This window comes from Bos indicus, chromosome 17 (genome assembly GCF_029378745.1).
Source record: "Bos indicus isolate NIAB-ARS_2022 breed Sahiwal x Tharparkar chromosome 17, NIAB-ARS_B.indTharparkar_mat_pri_1.0, whole genome shotgun sequence".
Lineage (NCBI taxonomy): Eukaryota > Metazoa > Chordata > Mammalia > Artiodactyla > Bovidae > Bos > Bos indicus.
Genome location: NC_091776.1, coordinates 21,347,959 through 21,356,763, shown reverse-complemented (window position 1 = coordinate 21,356,763; position 8,805 = coordinate 21,347,959). Strand labels below are relative to the sequence as shown.

At 38.0% G+C, this 8,805-nt stretch overlaps 1 pseudogene; it reads right to left on the bottom strand.

Moving 5' to 3' along the window:
- Positions 1–6,859: 6,859 nt before the first annotated feature.
- Positions 6,860–7,627, bottom strand: LOC109570993 (midkine pseudogene; annotated as a pseudogene).
- Between the last annotated feature and the right edge of the window lie 1,178 nt (positions 7,628–8,805).

The window sequence follows — 8,805 nt, the reverse complement described above, 5'->3', positions numbered from 1 at the left end:
TCAGGTATAAAATAAGCTGTGAAGATATTTTGTACAACACATGGAATATAGCCAATATTTTATAATAATGACAAGTGGAGTGTAACCTTTAAAAATTGAGAATCACTATATAGTACATCCGGAGAAGGCAATGGCACCCCACTCCAGTACTCTTGCCTGGAAAATCCCATGGACGGAGGAGCCTGATAAGGCTGCAGTCCATGGGGTCGCTAAGAGTCAGACACGACTGAGCGACTTCACTTTGACTTTTCACTTTCATGCACTGGAGAAGGAAATGGCAACCCACTCCAGTATTCTTGCCTGGAGAATCCCAGGGATGGGGGAGCCTGGTTGGCTGCCGTCTATGGGGTAGCACAGAGTCAGACACCACTGAAGCGACTTAGCAGCAGCAGCAGCAGCATATAGTACATCTCTAACTTATATATCAACCATACTTTAAAAAAAAAAAGGAAAACAAATTAAAAAATAGAAAGTAATGAGTTTTAAAAACTGAGTTCCTACTATGCAACTAGCGCTGTTATGCATACTGTGATGCCATAAAACAGAATTTTATCAAACACATAGTTCAAAGAGATTTCTACCATCCAAAAGGCAGAGTTAAGAACAAGGTCACTCAAATCACACTGCTTAGGTTTACATCTTGGCTTGGTCATTACTTCCACTATTTCCTTAGGCAAACCATTTGGCATCTCATTGCTTCACCCTTATGTATAAAAGGGGAATGATAAGAAGGATGCCTACCTTACAGGTTTGTTGTGAGAATTAAATTACTTAAGAAATGCCAGGCACTAAGAATTGTGTCTGATATGTAGTCAATGTTGTAATAAGTATTATCTTCTTTAATTTTGATATATCACAGAAGTTTTCCAAAAGGACAGACAGTAGAGCTAAAAGGCAGCAAAGCTGTAATTTTTTTTTTTTTCTTTTAAGTGAACTCTTATTTCTATTAGCGAGACTAATTCAGCGCTTCACAAACATTAAATGTTTAGTGCCAACTAGTGAGGATATCTGTAGCACTTTAGAACTATGATGTTTGTATTAGAAAAAGTACTGGACTGAGAGTCAAGAATGCAATGTTAATTCTAGTGTTACAGTAATTGTTATATGAGTTTCAGAAAATCACAAAGAACTGAATTTGTAACCTTCAATTTCCTAGTTCACAAGATAAGATGCATTGTTCTGTGCTTATGTGTAATGGGGGTGGAGTGTACTGCTGCCAAAGTATTTAAATAATAAACAGGAATTGATAGCTCATGAAATAATAGAAGACATATCTGAGTATTATATTATGAAGCTTTGTGCCATGTGTTGCAATTTGTGCTTCATAAAATTTAAGAAAGCACAAAAACATCTACCAATCATAAAATAGCTGTTTTCTTGAGGTTAGAAACAGTATATCCTGCTGATAATCAATAGAATACATGAATCAGTGAATTGAATTTTAGGTGAGAAACCTTATGTGGAAATCTTATTCTTGGATCAATACCATCTTTGTTTCTGTATCTGTATCTGAATTTGTCTGGAATTTGCTTTCTCACCTGCAGGTAAAAGAAAATTATTATCACATTTTTTAAGCTCTAATTCAAGTTGATTTATTAAGGCTGTCATGAAATAGACATTTTAATTACAAACTGCATTCAAATAGAAAAAATTTTTAAATGCACAAATATAAAATTACTATAATATATCTAAACAGTAAAGAAATATATAAAGTAAATGTTAGCGTATCTTTACTCCCTATTCTGCCTACCTGGCATGGCCACAACTCCCAACACTTTGTTTTTGACCCTTCCAGGCATAATCATTATTTTAATTATGTGGTAGGAAAAAGTGAAAGTCTTTCAGTCATGTCCGACTCTTTGTGATCCCATGGACTATAAAGTCCATGGAATTCTCTAGATCAGAATACTGCAGTGGGCAGCCCTTCTCCAGGGGATCTTCCCAACCTAGCGATCGAACCCAGGTCTCCCACATTGCAGGCGGAGTCTTTACCAGCGGAGCCACAAGGGAAGTCCGATTCTGTTCAGTTTGGTTTTCTGTGTATTTATGTGCATATATACATGCACGTGTGCTCCCCAGGTGGCGCCAGTGGTAAAGAAACTGCCTGCCAATGTAGGAGACATAAGAGATGCAGGTTCGATCCCTGGGTTGGGAAGATCCCCTGAGAAGGAAACGGCAGTCCACTCCAGTATTCTTGCCTGGAGAATCCCATGGACAGAGGAGCCTGGTGGGCTATCGTCCACAGGGTCACAAAGAGCTGGACACGACTGAAGTGACTTAGTATGAATGCATACATGCATGTAGACCTGCATATTTTTCTTCATATAGATGGTAATATACAACAGGTTATATTCTATGATTGAAACAAAATAACATTTTGAACTTCTGGTTTCTTATTCTGCATATAAGAAATGTAGAAAATGCCGCTCCATCCTAACAACAAGTTAAAGCTGAACAGACTGAAAAATCAACAATGCTTCTCAGATCCATGGGTTGGAGAGACAAACAGGTGAGTACTGGGAATCACAGTTCACCAGAGCAGAAATTGATTAGTAGAAATCTCCATAGGAACCAATGCCATGGTAGGAAGATCTAAATTGTAATCAATCAATCATCAAAGGCTCAACGTGGACAATTTTGAGAGTTAAAACCTGCAGGAGATGGTGAAAGAATGATGGAAAACTCCTGGAATGACAAAAAGTAACACACACACACACACACACACCTCTTGGAACTAATAAGCAACTATAGAAAAATTGTAGGATGTAAGTTTAACACACAAAGTCCATCACTTTCCTGTATTCTAGCAATAACAAATTTAGTCTGTTACTAAATACAATGTCATTTACACTAGCATCCAAAAGTGAAGTTTAACTCTTTTCTCAACAAAATATATACATGGTTTATACAGAGGAATGGAAAAAAATTTAAATATAACTAAATGGGGAGATATTCCCATTTATGGAAAAGAAGACTCAGTATGTCAAGACATCAATCCTTTCCTGACAATACTTTGATCTATGGACTCAATGCAATATCAGACAAAATTCCAGCAAGTTATTTGTGCATATTGGCAAAATTATTCTAAAGTTTATATGGAGAGACATAAGATCCAGAATACCCAACACTACGCTGAAGGAGAAGAACAAAAGTAGATGCTACACAACTTAAAGACTTACTACAAACCTACACTAATAAAGACAGTCTTGGCAAAACAGTAGAACAGAGAGCCCAGAAATAGACCCACATATATGTAGTTAACTGATTTTTTGACAAAAGGAAAAAAGGCTAAACAATGAAACAAATATAAGTGTTTTTTGACAAATGGTTCTGGAACATCCACAAGGGGAAAAATGAATCTGGACACAAACCTAGTAATCTTCACAAGAATTAACTAAAACTGCATCATAAGGGCCTTCCCTGGTGGCCCAGTGGCTAAGATTCTGGCTTCCAATGCAGGGAGCCAGGGTTTGATCCCTGGTCAGGGAACAAGATCCCGTACGCCACAGCTAAGAGTTCCCATGCTGTAATGAGTATCAAAGATCCCAAGCGCCGCAACAAAGACCTGGTGTATCCAAATAAATAAAAATAAATATCAAACGACAACAACAACAAATGCACCATAGACCTAAATGTGAAATACAAAGCAATAAAACTCCTGGAAGATAACATAGGAGAAAACTTAAATGACGTGGGTATAACAATGGCTTTTTATATACAACTATAAAGGTATGTTCCATGAAGGAAACAATTGGTAAGGTTAACCTCATTAAAATTCAGAACTTGTGCTCTGTGTAAAGCAATGTTAAGGGAATGAGAAAACAAGCCATGGACTACAGGAAAATGTTTGCAAAAGACACACCTGGTAAAGGACAGTTATCCAAAATACACACAAAAAAGAAAAAAACAAAACTTTAAAAATTCAATAGTTAGAAACAAATAACCCAAGAAAAAAAATCAGCCAAAGACTATAGCAGATACCTCACCAAAGAAGCTAAACAGCTGACAAATCACCATATTAAAGGATGCTAAATGCTTCACATCTTTTGTCATCAGGAAACTGCAAATGAAAACAAAAATGAGAGGCTGCTACACACCTATTCAGTTCAGTTCAGTTCAGTCGCTTAGTTGTGTCCAGCTCTTTGCGACCCCATGGGCCATAGCACGCCAGGCCTCCCTGTCCATCACCAACTCCCGGAGTTTACCCAAACTCATGTCCATCGAGTCAGTGATGTCATCCAACCACCTCATCCTCTGTCATCCCCTTCTCTTCCTGCCTTCAATCTTTCCCAGCATCAGGGTCTTTTCAAATGAGTCAGCTCTTCGCATCAGGTGGCCAAAGTGTTGGAGTTTCAGCTGCAACATCAGTCCTTCAAATACCCAAAATTCAAAAGACTACAACACCAGCTAATAAAGATGTAGAGCAACAGGAATTCTCATTCATTGCTGATGAGAACGCAAAATGGCACAACAACTTTGGAGGACAGTTTGTTGGAGGAAGCATCCTGACACGGTAACATACAGAAATCATGTTCCTTGGCATTTATCCAAAGGATCTGAAAATTTATCTTCACAGAAAAACACATAAACATTAATAGCAGCTTCAATCATATTTGCCAAAAATTGGAAGCAATCAAGTTGTCCTTCAATGGGTGACTGAATAAATAAACATAAATAAACTGCTACATCCAGACAATGGGATATTATTCAGCGGAAAAAAAAAAAAAAAAGAAATGGGCTATCAAGCAATGAAAAGACACGTGGAGAATTTTAAATGCATGTTACTAAATGAAAGAAGCCAGTCAGAAAAGGTCACATATTGTAAAATTCCAAGTATATGACATGCTGCAAAAGGCAAAATTATGGAGAGAGTAAAAAAGATCTGTGGTTGCTAGGGCCTGAGGGTGAGGGAGTAGATGAATAAGCTGATCACAGAGGATTTATATACTAGTAAAAATATTCTGTATGATATTAAGTCCAGCTCACAGGTACCTACTAAAGTATGTACCAAGGTAAGTTATGTACTTCGGGTAATTGTGGTGTTATCATTGCAGGTCCGCCAATTGTAACAAGTAAATGGCTTTTGGGAGGATGTTGATGACAGTAGAAGTTGTGCATGCATGGTGGCAGGGGATATAATACAGTACAGGAAAATCTCTTGTATTTCCTGCCCAATATTGCTTTGAACCTAAAACTGCTCTTAACAATAAAAATCTAAAGAAAAAAACTGTCAAATGATCTGCTTTACTAGAAAAAAAAAAACATTTTTAAAGTTTCATAATTAGAGCTATATATTAAGCAACTTTCCTACCATTTATTGGCTATTAACATTTACTTTTTGTGAGATGTCTATTTATAAATTTTGTCCATTTTTTTTAAGTAAGACCTCTTTATAGTTTACTTGTTGTCGCACACATGAATATTTTTGGTCTAGGTTATCAACTGAGTTCTGTTTTGTGGTCTTGTAACTATAAATGTTACCAAACAAATTGAACTCAAGTCCACTCACCTGATACACAACAAAGCCAAACAACTGACTCTGAGTTGTGGGGAAAGAAAGTACAATATTTATTGCAGGACAACAAGGAGAATGGGCAGCTAGTGTTCAAAAGCCCAAACTCCCTGGTGGCTTTCAGGCAAGGGCTTTTAAAGTCAACATCAAGGGTGTGAGTCACAGAATGTGTGATCCACTCATGAACATTTTTCTGATTAGCTGGTGACAAGGAAACATGGTGATGTTTCAGGTAACTTAATTATCCACTGATTGGATGGAAAGAGTCTGACATGTGTGCTTGTTGTCAGCATGCAGCCACCATCCTCTACTGGGCAGGGTCTTAGTTTCTTCAGGACAACTCAAAGATATGTTAGATTATTTTCTATACCCTTTCAGGAGGAACTAAGGTTCATATGACTCTAATTAACTGCTTAAGTCTGCTCTTTGGAACTTGAGGAAGGCCAAAAACGGAGACACAGACAGGCTTCAATCTGGGAAGGCCCTGTGGGATCCAGCTTGGTTTCATAAATAGTTTTAATTTTACAGGATCAAATCATCATTCTTTACCTTTAACGTTACTATTTGATTTAGAAGCTACTTTATACTTAAAGTTAATAAAATGTTTCCAATTTTCTCGCATATATGAATATGTATTTGTGTGTATGTATATGTGCATATGGGCTTCCCACATGGTGCTAATGGTAAAGAACCTGCCTGCCAGTGCAGAGGACATAAGGGACACAAGTTCGATCCTTGGGTCAGGAAGATCCTCTGGAGGAGGGTAGGGCAACCCACTCCAGTATTCTTGCCTAGAGAATCCCATGGACAGAGGAGCCTGGTGGGCTACTATCTGTAGGGTCGCAGAGTCAGACATAACTGAAGAAACCCAGCACACATATATACCCATATACACATGTATGAGTGTATAATATGCATAAAATGTATGTATTTAATCCATCTTGATTATATTTTTGTACTAGGTAAGATATAATGTTATTTTTAGCTTTTCCGTTTTCCCAACAAATAATTGCTTATTTTTCAACATTGTTTCTTACTTCTAATTCACCTTTTCACCACATAATTGAAATTCCATCTTCATCACACAATATATTCCTACTTAAACATGAATAAAACAAATAATCATTAACGTCTACATTAGTAAAATGATTTATATTATGTCACGTTTTAAATTTTAGGTTAAACTTTAAAATAGCTTACTGGAGATTGCATATTTGAGATTTATTTTATTTATTTATTTTTTTATATATTAAAAGAAAAGCTTTATTGGGAACAAAAAGATATTTATTTTATTTATTTCTTAGTAATGCATCCAGTAGGCGAAAAAGAAAAGTGGGTAGAGGGGAATCAAATACCTTTGCGCGCGGGGGGGGGGGGGGGGGGGGGGGGGCGGCGGTGCTCAAGCTGCCCAGAATCCCTTGTCCCTCCCCACTTTGGGCACTTGGGGTGATGTGGGCAAGTGAAAGGGAAGAAGCAGGGCATGATGATAAAGCTAACGAGGAGGCAGAAGGCACTGGTGGGTAACATCTTGAGCCTGTGGAGGGAGGGCGTGGGTCGGGCCTCCGAGTGAAGCCAGGGTGCCTTGGCATCCGGGCCTGGCCGGTAGTCCTTTTCCTTCCCTTTCTTAGCTTTGGCCTTGGCTTTGGTCTTGGGGCTGCAGGGCTTGGTCATTCGGATGGTCTCCTGGCACTGGGCATTGTATCGCGCCTTCTTCAGGGTCCCTTGGCGGGCTTTGGTGCCTGTGCCCCCATCACACGCCCCCCAGGTCTCAAATTTGTACTTGCAGTCAGCTCCAAACTCCTTCTTCCAGTTACAGGGCACCCGGCACCGGATGCACTGCGTCTGGGCCCCACAGGTGCCCTCGCGGAATCCCACGCCGCAGTCCTTGCTGCTGGGGGTGCAGGGACCCCAGGTCCACTCGGCACACTCGCTCCCTGGGCCTCCCTTCTTCACTTTGTCTTTCTTTTTGGCCACCGCGGAGGTGAGCACCAGCAAGGCGAGGAGGGCGAGGAGGAGGAAGCTTCGGCGCTGCATCTCGCTCGCTGCCCGCGCGCGCGGCTTCGCTCCCTCCCGCGCCGAGCTGTCCCGCTCCGGCCGCCGCGGCCCCTTTTTCCATATTTGAGATTTAAAGTGTTAAGCAGAAAGAAAATCAGAATTAAAGAAGAAAATATATTGAAAATAATACTAAAAGATATAGATTTCCTAAACATTAGTATAATTCACATAAACTACTTAATAGTGTCTATCATGGATGTGTGTTACAAGGTTGTGTAAGAAAATACCAATGTAATTTAGAATACACCCTATCCATATCTGATATTTAAAAAGTGAAAGCCTTGTGACTTCCCTGGTGGTCCAGTGGTTATGCTTCTTACTTTTAATGTCTCAAATAAATGAATAAATAATAATTGAAAATATGGCCATGGACATATTTCAAAACAGTAGTGAATGATAGTCTACTGTTGTGTTTAAAAAAGAAAAAAAAATACATAAAATTCCCCCAATGGTAGAATAGGCATATTGTGGAAAAATCTCACTTGTCATTTTCTGTACAAATTGAGAAACATGATGTGCAATTAGAAAACACAATGATGTACTGCAATCTCCAGAAACCTCTTGAGGGTATCAGAAAAATATCCTATTTGAATATTGAGAAGTAAGGAAGCTAATCTGGCCTGATCTATGCAACTTAGCCTTTGAATACTTAAGTTGCTGTTAATCTTCCTTTCTGAATTAGTGTTTAGCACAGCAGGAAATACTAACTCATGCAAAACTAAACTGCTGCCAATAAGAAAAATATAGAGTTTTCTATTTGCAAAAAGACACTTTTATAATCAAAAGCTATTTCATTTTTAAGATATCTTTTTAAGTATGCAAATAAAATGAATTTTAGTTGTGCAATCTATACATTGCTGGTATAATAAGACATTAAATTACTGAATTTACTTTTCCTTTGTGTTTTTATACTGTGTAAATAGTGGGAGTATTGTAGTGCTCCAAAGACATAATTTATGAGATAAAAAATATTTTTTTAAAGATCAATTCATGTATTTGAATATAGTTAATGATAGTGCTAACAATGCAAACCATTAGCAAAATATTCAATTTCTTAATCATAGCTATGTAAATATACTAGGCATAATTTTTTCCTTATGTACTTTAACCTTATGCTAAATAAGGTCTTGACTGACTCAGTAAATGGGAACTAAATCATCAACTGTTACTTCAGTTTATTTTCCTACTTTAAAATAAGATGATTTTAAGAGTGGCTAATTTATTTAAAAGAAGGAAAG